Source organism: Diceros bicornis, chromosome 29 (assembly GCF_020826845.1).
Source record: "Diceros bicornis minor isolate mBicDic1 chromosome 29, mDicBic1.mat.cur, whole genome shotgun sequence".
Taxonomy (NCBI): domain Eukaryota; kingdom Metazoa; phylum Chordata; class Mammalia; order Perissodactyla; family Rhinocerotidae; genus Diceros; species Diceros bicornis.
This window is the reverse complement of record NC_080768.1, coordinates 18,666,452-18,679,437: the sequence shown is the minus strand read 5'-3', so window position 1 is coordinate 18,679,437 and position 12,986 is coordinate 18,666,452. Positions and strand designations below refer to the sequence as shown.

Genomic DNA, 12,986 nt, shown 5'->3' with positions numbered 1-12,986 from the left:
TTCAGATTTTTAAATTTTTTTTAATTAATTATTGATTGAAGTTGCGAAATTCTGTGTCTAACACCATGGTGACATCTATCTGGAAGTTTGAAGGCAAATTGTAAAGTAGAACATTTTAGCTAGCATTTGCAAAAATGTTTAGAATTTTTTTACATGGAAAGAAAAAAAATAGATTTTTTTTTTTTCTCCAAGTAAAAGACAACCTGGGAGGAAGAAGTCAGTAGCAGAACCCTTGGCTAGTGTTCAGTGGATACAGGAGTCATCTTGGTTTTGCCACTGACCCTACCACTACGTGGCTTTGGACAGAGGCATCCACATTCTTCAAATATTGTTTGAACATCTGTTATCTTCCCAACATTGTATAACTGGGGATTTATTTTTGAGTAAAACAAATTCCTACCCTCAAGGAGCTTGCAATTCAAAGAAGTAAACATCCCCATAAAATAGAAATTAAAATATAGAGTTTCATTGTTTCTTAATTTGCTTAAATCTCACTTTTCCATCTTAAGATCAGAGGCTTTCCTAAATGACTGAATGATATGGTACCTTTAGCTCCAATGTTCTTTGATTCTCAAGGACAAGGATCATAGAACTGACACGGTATGTGATGAGAAAAGAAAGGATTTCCATCACGGAGAACTCATCTAAAGAAAACAAAAAGCTGATAGGTTTGCGCTTAAAACACTTTAAAAGGAATGGTAAGCCCATCAGTATATTAAATGTCCATACTTTCCATAAATGTTAAATTCTTAAGTTACTGAATAAGACAGTGGAAAATCTAATGTCCTTGAGTTCTATCCCGTGCGGTTTCTTGGCAACCTAAATGAAGCAACTCTTCATTGCTTCATCCACGTAATAAATTTTTCAGTTTAAAAATTACCAAGCCTGATACTGTGTTCCATAATTCTCAGTTCTGTAATCATTGAGGGAAAATATTACAGTGGTTTAACATGACAGGTGGACTAATGGTAAAAGGGATTTTATTAAATCTCTTCCTAGTTCAGGGACAAAATAGCACATTAAGAATAATTGTTCCTGTTCCCAAATTTTCTTGTGCCCAAATGGCTGAGCATTGGGCCTTTTCCAAGAGGAGAAGGCATGGAGGATCTGATTGGGGTTCCCTTCTCTGCTTTGTGCAAAAGCTGCAGTTAAAAAAACAAAGAATATGTTAAGAGTATTTAACATTCAGTGATAATACCAGGCACCTGTTCAAACCTTGTTTCTGAAGCTTCTTCATCTTCAAATGATTTATTTATTCCACATAAGTTCATTAGAACTTCACTTAAAGATGAAGAGAAATAACAAATAACAGTAACTTTCACCTATAACCAGAAAATTCCAAGCCTTTTTGAAAAGTATTGCAAGAGAAATAAAGTACTAGCTACATAGGCCTCGCTCACCCTTGCCTGTGTCTCAAGTCCTACTCACTTAAGTAAAACCTCTAGATGCTTTCTACAAAAACTAATAACCAATTTATTCTTTTTTACATATATATAATTTATTCACTATAATATTGCTAGCAGAAGACTGGAAAGAACTCAGATATCAGTCAACAGAGAAATTGTTAAATTAGTTTAGCCATACAGTGAAAATCTAGGCACTGATTAAAAATTAAGGTTGAACCCTCTTATTCTTTGTGTGTATGTGTGTGTGTGCACGAGTGTGTGTAGTCAAGGGAAGTTTTCAGTTTGAATTTAAAGAATGTCTAAGACATTTGCTATCATATGAGCAAAAAAAAAAATGTTTTATAGATGTTGTAAAATAAAACAAACCAACCAACCCCCACTATGGCCGCTGAACTTTGGACTAATATTTAAGCTCTTCATTAGTATGCCCATCTCTTAGACACTAGATGGGTCTTTGTTCCAAATTTGTCTTTAGAGCTGACTGGAGGAGCACAGTAACCAGAGAAGTGATGTTCAGAGCTTCAGGAGACCACATTTAATTCAAGTGCAGCTTTTAGAAATAAAATGGGTTTAGAAAATTTGATCCACTGCTGGGAGTTCCCAAGTAGGTCCAGCTGACGCCGCAAACTTGGGACTGGCTCATGTCTGTTTGAAATGTCTGCCAAACCACCAGCACCATCATCACAGCTAATATTCATTGAGTTCTGACTCTGCACCAGTTGCCTTATACTTATTAATACATTTATTGTTCATAATAACCCCATGAGGTAGGTGCTGTTATTGTCCTCATTTTAATGATAAGATTTAGGGGAAGTAGGTGACTTATACCAGACTACACACCCAACAAAGTGTTGAGCCAGAACTGAAAAATAGGCAGTCTGAGCCTCGAAACCTTGCTTTTGTTCACAATCCTCAGGCTCTCTCCGAGGCTCAGTTTCAGTCTAGGATTCTACAAACACTATTCAAAGGTGCTTGTGGTTTAAAGAAAGCCAGGCTCATATTGGCCTAGATCCTCGCCCCAGAGTAGTGTGGTGATGCAGCAAACTGGCACAGGAATTCAGCTCAGGAATGCCTCTCACACTAGGTAGGATTATCTGGCTTACATTGAATGGTTTTGTGCTGGGCTACTTTGAAATGTTCACCGAAACATCGTGAGATGATGCCACACAGTCAAATACTCTGGACACCTAACAGCAACCAACACACCCACCTGCAAACATTCCAGAAGCTACATTATTGCTTTTCCTGCATCCTACCCACTAACCAAATGATTAATTTACTGTTCCCACAAAAGACTCAGGCTTTTCTTGACTCTCTACTAAGACTCATACCTGTGCCTGTCTAAATGTTGCCCATCCTTCATGGCTCAAAAGATATACAAGCAGGAGCTGGCCGGGTGGTGTAGTGGTTAAGTTCGTGTGCTCCACTTCCCAGCCCAGGGTTCACAGGTTCGGATCCTGGGCGCAGACCGCCACACGGCTCGTCAGGCCATGCTGTGGAGTGTCCCATATAAAGTGGAGGAAGATGGGCACAGATGTTAGCCAGGGCCAATCTTCCTCAGCAAAAAGAGGAGGATTGGCAACAGATGTTAGCTCAGGGCTGATCTTCCTCTCACACACACACACACACACACACACACACACACACACACGAAAAGATATGCAAGCTGTCTTAGTTTTCCTAAGTGGAAGTAACAATTTCTTCTGTATTTTCATTGTGACGTTTGTCATTCATTATCCTCCTCATCTAAGAGTTAATTTATTCCTTCCCTTTTTTTGTCCCCCAGCTATAAAGGCATGTTTCATACCGAAATCAGTCTTCTGTACCCCACAGAGCCTTGCCTATAATAGAAATTCAGCCAACATTATTTCTAAATAGATGAATGAAGAATGAATGAGGTTGTTGAGGTACCATGATACAGGCCAACGTCAACAAACTTTGAGGGAGAGATTGATAGAAGGAAACGTTCACGAAGCAATTGAATAATATGGCATTGCCTCCATAAAGCAAGTGCACTTACTCAAAGATCATGATGCTTATTTTCATGCAGCATTATCTAATGCAGATGATACTCATCTAACATATCTTTGTGGAGATCCAGCTATCATATTCCATTCCAATGTAGGTAGATGGAGACATGACTAGTAAGACAAAAATAAAATAAAATCAGCATGGAGTATTTAAGATAAAATAGCTGTTGTCACATGTGGACGTGTTTTGGGGAGTTGCACAAGAAAACTAACACTGAGAGTTGAGATTCCTCCAACTCATTTCACTTTTTATTTCCATAGAAGGTTGCCAGACTTCCTTTCCTATCAAAGGCAGGGGTAAATCCTATTTAGATAGAGCATATAATGGAATAATTTATCTAACAGTGACTTAAGGGGTACCACACTGTCTCCAAGCCTTCCTTGGATTCCTTCATGGTTGTGGGAGATGCAGACTGGGCTGTTGTTTAGGACATTGGCTTCTCAGGGTTCATTTGCCACTCTCCAGCATCTGAATCTCAGCCTCCTTTTTCTGGATGCTTGAACATTGTATGACATGGATGACAGCTCCTTTGGCATCGGCATCATGTAAAGGTATGTATAAAGCAGAATATAAATAAATGTGTCTATTTATAATAGGGGATGTCATCTTCTCAACGCCTATCCAGAGCATACGCTTCCTGATATTAAGGTACCAGAAGGCCAAATTTTCCATCAAAGACTACTAGTGACTTTCAAATCAGAGCAAAGGAAGATAAGTGATGTGTATGAACATCATTAAAGTGTTGGGAAGGTTGACTACAACATTCCCACTGCACTGAGACTACACTTTTCTCGTGAGGCCTCTGGATTCGCTTCTGTTTACACAGGGCCAGACTCACGTTGACAAACTTACTTCTGCTTGTCTAGGTGGACCGTTCTCTTCCAGCTGACACATTCTTTCAATAAATGGTATTGACACTGTTTCCATATCCCAGTTCCTGTGGACCTAGGAGATATCCTGTGTGGGGCGATAGCATCATGGACTGCTTTAAATAATCTAACCTTCATGGGCAAGAACACTGGCTCCTGCATTCTATGGAATTCACCCACTGTGGAGTGCCCAATTACCTCCCCCTTTTGCCTTTTCTAGAAACAATGTCACACTCAGCCAGGCAAGTCTGTTTTTACAACTCCCTTAATTCTCTCTTCTGAATTTTAACTCTTTTCCTTCCTTCATGTATTTCTTCAGGGCTGAAATGAATCACTATTCTTTGTTTGCTAAGAAGCTTCCTTTTCCTCCTTCAAAGAGCTCTCAGAATCTCCTTTCTTAAGCTTTCCCAATTAAATATAAGATAGCAATTTCTCTTTTCTCCATTGTCCTAGCAACCAATTCCCGTATTGCACATAGTCACTCAGTCTGAAATATACATGCAAAACTTTTCTATTCTGATTTGTGCCCTTGCTGAGATGTCCATATTTCTATATTAACTGGACAAGAGGTAATAAAAGATTTCAAATATACAAAATTTTTCTTAAAATTCTTAATAGCATTTTGGCTGGACACTCTGTGTTGGTTCACTCAACCTCCCTTACACCTTTCCTCTATTTGGTAAGGTTGGAAAGCTAAAAGCTACACTTGCCAGACTCGTTTGGTGCTAGGATTCTGGATCCTCTCATGAGAAATTCAGAAGGCAGGAGTGAGCAGAGTCCAACTTCCTGACGGTTTGGTATGGTGCTGCTGTCAAGCAAGTTCATGGATATATGAAGTTCCTCCAGCAGCCAGCCAGCGTCCACGATGTGGAATCCTAGACATTAAGAGGCAGTGGTAGCAAAGGAGCCAGTTATAGCTTCTTGTTTCCAGCAAAGCTCCAGTGTGGTGGCCTCAGAGATAGCTCTATTATTCTGTTCTGTGTTGTTTTGAGTGTAATTCCAAGAGACTGAACCCAGACCTATTCCTTAGACCTTCTACAGATCTTGCAAATATCTAATGTACTGTATTAATTGCCTTTCTGCTTAAAATACCTGGAGTTGTTTCTGGTTCCTGCACCAAACTCTGATATATTTCCCCCATGCGTATATAGAAAATATGACCTCCAGGGACTCAAGACCAATCCTTCCTATAAGGCCTCCACCAGTCTTGGCAATCTCGGCTATCAGTACTCTTACCAGCCAGTGTGTGTTCTCATGACTCTATTATGCTCCTCCATATCTCTGTGCTTTGGACATGCCATTTACTCTTCATCATGTCCCATCCCCTTGTTCACACCTCCTCCTTGACTCCCTTTCTGGCACCCAAATCTTAAATATCTTTCTCAGCTTCCTTATGCCGTTAGAGCAAAGCTAACAACTTCTACTGTGTCTGGTATACAGTTTTATACTGAACTTGTCACCCTACATTGTAGGATACATTCAGATTTCTGTCTCCTCTCCTAGACTGTTAGTTCCTTGAGCTAGGACACCTTGTACATCATTTGCTCTCAAACATCTAAGAAATCAATAATAATTACTTGATAAAATGGAAATTATTCATGGCTGCTCATTGACTTATATTATTCCTGTCTCCTTTGTATTTGATACATTTTGCAGCTGCATATAAATAGCAGTGGCCTGTTGGATGGCGACGTTGTCCAGCAATGAATGAAGTGAAGCGTTAAAACTTTCCATCCTCATAAACAGTATTTACACATGTTTTATGGCTGTTTCATGCTGATTTACCCCACTCAAAGCGTATATATTTGAATATGGTCTGATTTACAACATAAATTCTCAGAGGGGAGAAATTGAATCTGTTTGGCCTGTTTGATATAGATGCTGTGCATCAGTCCTTCAAACATATAACTGGGGGATAATAATATGAATATTCGTGTTAAGTGGGACATTCTCATCAGAGGCTTTTTTAGTCTGTGCTTGAACCGAGAGGTAGCCATATTTGAACATACACATATATATGCATATATATGTATATATATATATACATGTACATATACATGTATATGTACATGTACATATACAAGAACATATACGTATATATGCACAAGAAGAACATATATGTAGATGAAGAACAAGCAGTAGAAACTGTCTCCCATGATGAGAGGCAAAATTACAGCAGATGGCTATTATATTGCTTCTGAAAACTGGTATTTCTTTTTATTGGGATTAATATTTGAATGTGACATGGGAATTTTATTACAGGACTTCTGTTAATACTGAAACGTGCAGCTAAATTTCTGTACAAAATTTTACTTTCTACTAACTTTCTCATTCTATCTGGTCATTTTTCTTTAAAAAATCAAATATGCATTTATGGGAATGCCAAAGCAAGGAATGTATAAAAGTTTATTTGTCTTTGCATAAAGGAATTTGAAAGAATTTAGTTTTTCCAACAGTATGTACTTTTAACTTTAAAAAAAAAAAATACGAACTTCTTGACTATTTCTTTTTATTAGGAGAGATGTTATTCCAAAGAAACATTAAAGTAATTTTTTTTAAACTAAAAATTGTAACCACCATTTCATGCTTTTATGTTTTCTTTATAGTATACCCAAAGTCAAAAGTCTGTAATGAGTGCAAAATATTTATTAGGAATGAAGGTAGAAAATAGGGCCGTAATGGAATTCTGACAGATTTTATATTGTTTTCATAACCATTGCTAAGCTCCCTAAAGAAATATATATTCCCTCCAGGAGAAAACACACACCAAATGTGTTTTTGTAAATGTGTTATTTTCACATGAAGTGCATTCCAACCTGCTTTTATGAACCAGAAATCTTTGCATCTTTGAGAAGGAAATTGAAATTTGCTTGGTTATTAGACAATATGGATACTGTTATCGTTAACATGCACAGTGAATTTTGTACATTTCTGTTAACTAAATATCCACTAACTGCAGGCTGCATTTTAGAGACAAATTGTATTCTATGGTTTTAATATTAAGTGAATTGAAAATACTGTTTTAAAATATATTTATTTAAATTTAAACATTTAAATGGTTCATCATTGTTGTGGCCACTCTGAAGGAATAAGATGAACCACCCACACAAAATTTAGTTTGAATGTCAAGACTGATGATACCATACATGCACCAAGAGGGTATGAAAGGTTTATTTCTCACATAATGAGACATTTTGAAGAGGGTCGGGAGAAATTGCCAAGTAGTCCCAAAAATGGCTTGAGAGAGCAAGAAAGGAGTCTGGCCAGGGGTTTTCATGGTTTGAGGGTTGCCTGGGGTGAGAGTTCTCTCATGTAGTATAAACTTCCTGTTGGTGCCAAAGGAGAGAGCACCCAGACTTTCTTATCAGCTCGCCCAGATGTGAGACACAAGAGGAGAAGGAAAAGGTAAGGCTTAAAAGCCGTCAGTAGTCGGATATCAAAAATCAAGTCAGAATCTGTAATACAATCCTGTTTGGATTTTTCTCCATTTACTTAGTATTGAACTCCCTTAGGAAATTAGCGATGGTTTGTATGATACAACCTGACAAGCGTAGCAGATTGAACAAGAGCCTTGGCTACAGACATGCTGAGTTCACATTCTAATGTTGTTGCTTGTTTGTTTTCTTTTCACAGGGCTGTAATGAGGAATGAACGAGAATAAATGAATGCAAAGTGTCTGGCGCATAATAGATGGTCAGTAATGGTAACTACTATTATATTTTGCTTGAGTTTTTCTTAACTGTTGAATCCTCTGGCATTTATGGCAAATTTGGATGACCTAGCCACAGAGCAAATAAAAATAAAATTTAACCTTTCCCAAAGATGAACAAGGCTCGACACTAATTAAAGTGGTGAGGATGGATTTTCATCGGCAATAGATATCGTAATAGAGAAAAGAGTCTAGAGTGAATTGAACTCAACTTCAGTTGTACAGAAGTGACTGGGCATTTTAAAGGGAAAATGACGGGAAAAGGAAGGGGGTGGTGATCAGGGGCTGGAGCAGAGTCAGGGAAGTGGTGGATTGGGTCATGTGAAAGCCACCTGGGTTTGCTAACTGGCTCTTCTAGAAGTTAGCCTCCCACCCTCCCGCGAAGGCTGGGACGCAGGGGCCCTGTCTTCAGATGTTGGCTGGAACAAACAGTAGATTCTTTTGGCAGCCTTGAGTTTTCTCAGGCAAACGCCTTAAGCGGGGTTTAGGGTTATCCTGGGGATGCGGCCTTGAGCTGTTAGAAACAACGTTAGTGTTTTGTCTCAAGTCTAGAGCAAGGTTGAGTCCTAGTCAAGAAGAGGGTTTAGAGGACCCTGGCTAGAGTTTGGTCAAGGAGAGAATCTTTGTCATCTTAAAAAGAAATATTAGAGAAATGGTTCTTGAAAATTTATACTAAATTTAAAAACTGCTAAAATTGTTTGCTAACATAAATTTGAAAATTCTTAGTCTTGTTTAGAAGCAAAAATCTCAGCATATGGAGTCATTCACATCATTATGAGGTTGAAAAAATATATGAGATTTATTCTTTTTTTGGAGAAGGGTTTATAAAGGCAATTAAAAAAACCAGTGTCTTGAAATAATTATAGATTTACAAGAAGTTGCAAAGAGATGTATAGCAGGTCCCATGTACTTACTCTCCACCCAGTGTCCCCCAATGGTGACATGTGACATAATTATAGCACAATATCAAAACCAAGAAATTGACATTGGTTCAATCCACAGAGCTTATTCTAATTTTATGACTTTTTAATTCTTATGTAGGAACGTTAGTATTCTAATTCTACAGTAATATGTTGCATCTAAAATGCAGAAAAAAAGGCCCATTGGTTGTGCCCAGCTTGGGCACGTACCCATGACTTGAGTTACACTGTTTCTGGTGCCATTAATTCTGCCATCACTGTACCCCAGGCTCAAATCTTTCTCTCATCCTTTTGTCTCATTTTCTTTACTTTTCATTTTGACATAATTTCATACTCATGTAAAAGTTACAAGAATTGTACAAAGAATTCCCATATACCATTCACCCAGATTCCTCAAATATTAACATTTTACCACCCATCTCTTCTTCTACCTCTTCCTCCACACACACACACACACACACACACACACACACATTTATGCATCAGTGTTTATTTCAAAGCAAGGATATCCTTTTTGCTAACCACAGTATAATTGTCAAAATCAGGAAATTAACATTGATACAATACTACTATATACTCTACAGACCTTATTCAAATTTTGCCAATTGTCTCGATAACATCCTATGTACAAATGCATTCAGTTGTCATGTTTCTTCAGTCTCCTTTAATCTGCAACAGTTCCTCAGTCTTCCTTTGTCTTTCATAACATTGACATTTTTGTAAGAGTACTGGCCAATTATTTTGTAGAATATCTGTCAGTTTAGGTTTTTCTTCTGTTTTCTTGTGATTAGATTCAGGTTATGCATTTTTAGCAAAAAATACCACATAAGTAATACTATATTCTTCTGAGTGCTTCATATGAGGAAGTGGAAGAAGTTTCTTTGTGCTGTTATTGATTATATTAACTTTGATCTTGGTTAAGTTTGTGTTGACAGCTTTATCTAGTCTAAACATTATTTTTGCTGTTTGTATTTATTAAGCTGGTGAGAACATAACCTTGTCGCCCCTCTCCTCCTCCCAATCCTTTAAGTCTCAATTCAAATATTGCTTTTTCCACCTGACATACTCTCCACTATATACCGATGTTGCTAAAAACTTAATTTCATTATAGTGTTCTTTATATTGAAAAGTAACTTTTTAAAAATATATTATCTAGTATATCAGAAGCCTATGTCTTCAGGGACTATCTCTTACTCTTTATCGTATATTCTAAAAAAGAGTAGGTTCTCAATAACTATTAATTAAATAAGCTAGTAAATGAACAAATGAGTTCCAAGAGGCAGCATTAAGAGGTGTCATCTTCTCCATCTTATAAAGAAGAATAGTGAAGGTCAGTACAATATGATTAAGTTATGACAGCAAGATCTTAACATTGCTGTTCATTATGTAATGATGAATATTATTGAGCTCATTTTCTTTGAGTCCAAGAAGCTACTTCAATTTACTGTATCCCAAGAACAGAGAAGGCAAAAGACTTTTTTACATCTAGGTTCACATCCTAGATGGATTAAAAAACGTTTTGTGACTGCTGATAGGACATAGGTTATCAGTTAGCTAGTGCAACAACAATACCACAAACAAACTGCCCACAACTTATGTGAATTAATTCTTCCATTTCTGTAATTCCAGGAAAGAACACCCGAAAATGTTCTGTTTGTCTGGTAATTCTTCAGCAATTAAAAAAGAGAAAGATGAAAAAAATTCCAAAGGTCCGGCATCTTTCCCTATAATTCCAATTTTCAACAGCTATTTGGTACCAAATTTTTAACATATATTTGCTGAGAGCTATTTGAAAAACAAATTATACCTCCAAACAAAATGCAATCAAGTGAAAAGCATAATGAATGTGAGAAAAGTTCACTAAAAGTCTTTACCTGCAAGAGAAAATTAAAAAATCTTTTCCTCAGATATGGTCACACTCCTTCCACTATTTGAGCCATAAATGCAAAAGTCATGGTCTGCTTTTGTGCTTCTATGGGTCTTTTTGGCAACAGAACACAAACATTTAAGTCTTTAATGTGAGAATGTGAAGTAACTGGTGTGTTCTGCCATCTAGTCATGAGAAGTCTTTACATCAAAACAAAAAAACACAACCAAACAATCATTTGCCAGGTTTCTTTTATCAGAAGAAAAAAAAGAACAACCATTGTTAGTTTTAAACAGAGAAAAGTGTAAGGAAACTATTTACTGTAACAGAGAAAAAGAAAAAAGTACAAAAAGTGAAAGAGATGCTCCTATAGATCAGGAACGCAAGAAAGGCATTTACTGTCTCCATAACCTCACTTACCCCAAAGTAAAAATGTGCACATTCATAGCCTTCAAATTAAAGATTTGCTTTCTGCGGTGCTATATTCTGGGTTCAATATTCTGGGCCGGCCCCGTGGCTTAGCGGTTAAGTGCGTGCGCTCCGCTGCTGTTGGCCCGGGTTTGGATCCCGGGCGCGCACGGACGCACCGCTTCTCCGGCCGTGCTGAGGCCGCGTCCCACATACAGCAACTAGAAGGATGTGCAACTATGACATACAACTATCTACTGGGGCCTTGGGGGGGAAATAAATAAATAAAATCTTTAAAAAAAGATTCCATATTCTGTATTATCAGCCATCTTTTTTCTTAGCCATTTTCCTTGCTCTCTTCTCAGTGGAAGGACTATGTAAAGAATAATAGTTTCAGAGTTTCTAAGCAGCTTCTGTGAATAGATTGGTCACTGGTAGAACTAAAAGTGCCTAAATTTGATATTTACAAACAGTATTCTTGGAGTAACTCTCATAATTCTCCTCTCATTCTCAAACTTAAATGTTCTCAACAGGTACTGTAAGCATATGTTCAAGATTGGCTTGAAATATTTTCCTAGATTTCGTTTTGATGATTTGCGTTTTGCAACAAACATATCTCACGCAAATGTGATGGCAAATATAATGCCTACAGTGTGTGAAGCATGCCAGTCTTTTCCTATTACAGCTCTAAACTTCTCACCTCTCTGCAAGTCGATGTTAATACCAATCATTTTAAGCATATAGTACAGTTCTCCTCCAGAGCCAAATAAATCTCTGGGGAAAAATGCAGAACGAATCAAGTCTGGTTCTCTTTTGTAGAGAATGAAATACCTGGGCTTCTAGAACTACATCTTAGATCTCAGAAAGTTTGTCTCTTAATCTTTTTAAGTTCCATGTCATATGCAATGTGAGTCTTTCAGATGACGGTCTCTGTAGGAATAACAAGAATGTCATAAGGCTTTCTTAAAGATTTAAGTTTTGCATTGAGGCTTTATTCTTGTCTGTCTTCCCTTCCCTCCCTCTTTCCTTCCTTCCGTCCTTCCTTCCTTCCGTCCTTCCTTCCCTCCGTCCTTCCTTCCCTCCTTCCTTCCCTCCTCCTTCCTTCCTTCCCTCCTTCTATCCTTCCTTCCTTCCTTCTTTCCTCCCTTCCTCTCTTCTTCCTTCCTCCCTCTTTTCTTTTCCCTCAAATTTAATTATGAAATCTAATTTACCAAATAACAGATTCACTATATTCCCTGGTGAATTTATATTTTGTTTATAAAGAGACTTCATATTTGTTATCATAAAATAAGCAAGAGAAAGGAAATCCTGAAAGTTCATCTAAGTCATTTTCCAGGTCAGTATTACATGATTATAGTCTGTTCACATTGCTTTTTTTGTGCATCACCTTTTTTTTTTTTTTTTGGTGAGGAAGATTGGCCCTGAGCTAATATCTGTTGCCAATCTTTCTGTTTTTGCTTGAGGAAGATTGTCCCTGAGCTAACATCCGTGCCAATCTTCCTCCATTTTGTATGTGGGTCGCTGCCACAGCATGGCTTGATGAACAGTGTGTAGGTCCACACCTGGAATCCGAACCAGTGAACCCTAGGCTGCCAAAGTGGAGCATGCGAACTTAACCACTACACTGCTGGGCCAGCCCCATCATCTTTTAAAATTGCCATGCATTGCTTGTTTGTTGGTATAATTCTCATAAAGTCAATCTACATATATTATGAATTTCACTAGTCAAGGTTTCTGATATTATAATGATGTTTCAAAATGTAAAAACAGTAGATT

General features: G+C 37.6%; 1 long non-coding RNA gene across 1 annotated transcript in view; it reads left to right on the top strand.

Moving 5' to 3' along the window:
* LOC131394127 (uncharacterized) overlaps positions 1–12,986 on the top strand; it is a 61,896-nt gene that overhangs the window by 30,856 nt on the left and 18,054 nt on the right. The window contains exon 2 of the long non-coding RNA XR_009216071.1: positions 7,940–7,999. This is a non-coding gene — a long non-coding RNA (uncharacterized LOC131394127). The remainder of the gene's footprint in view (positions 1–7,939; positions 8,000–12,986) is intronic.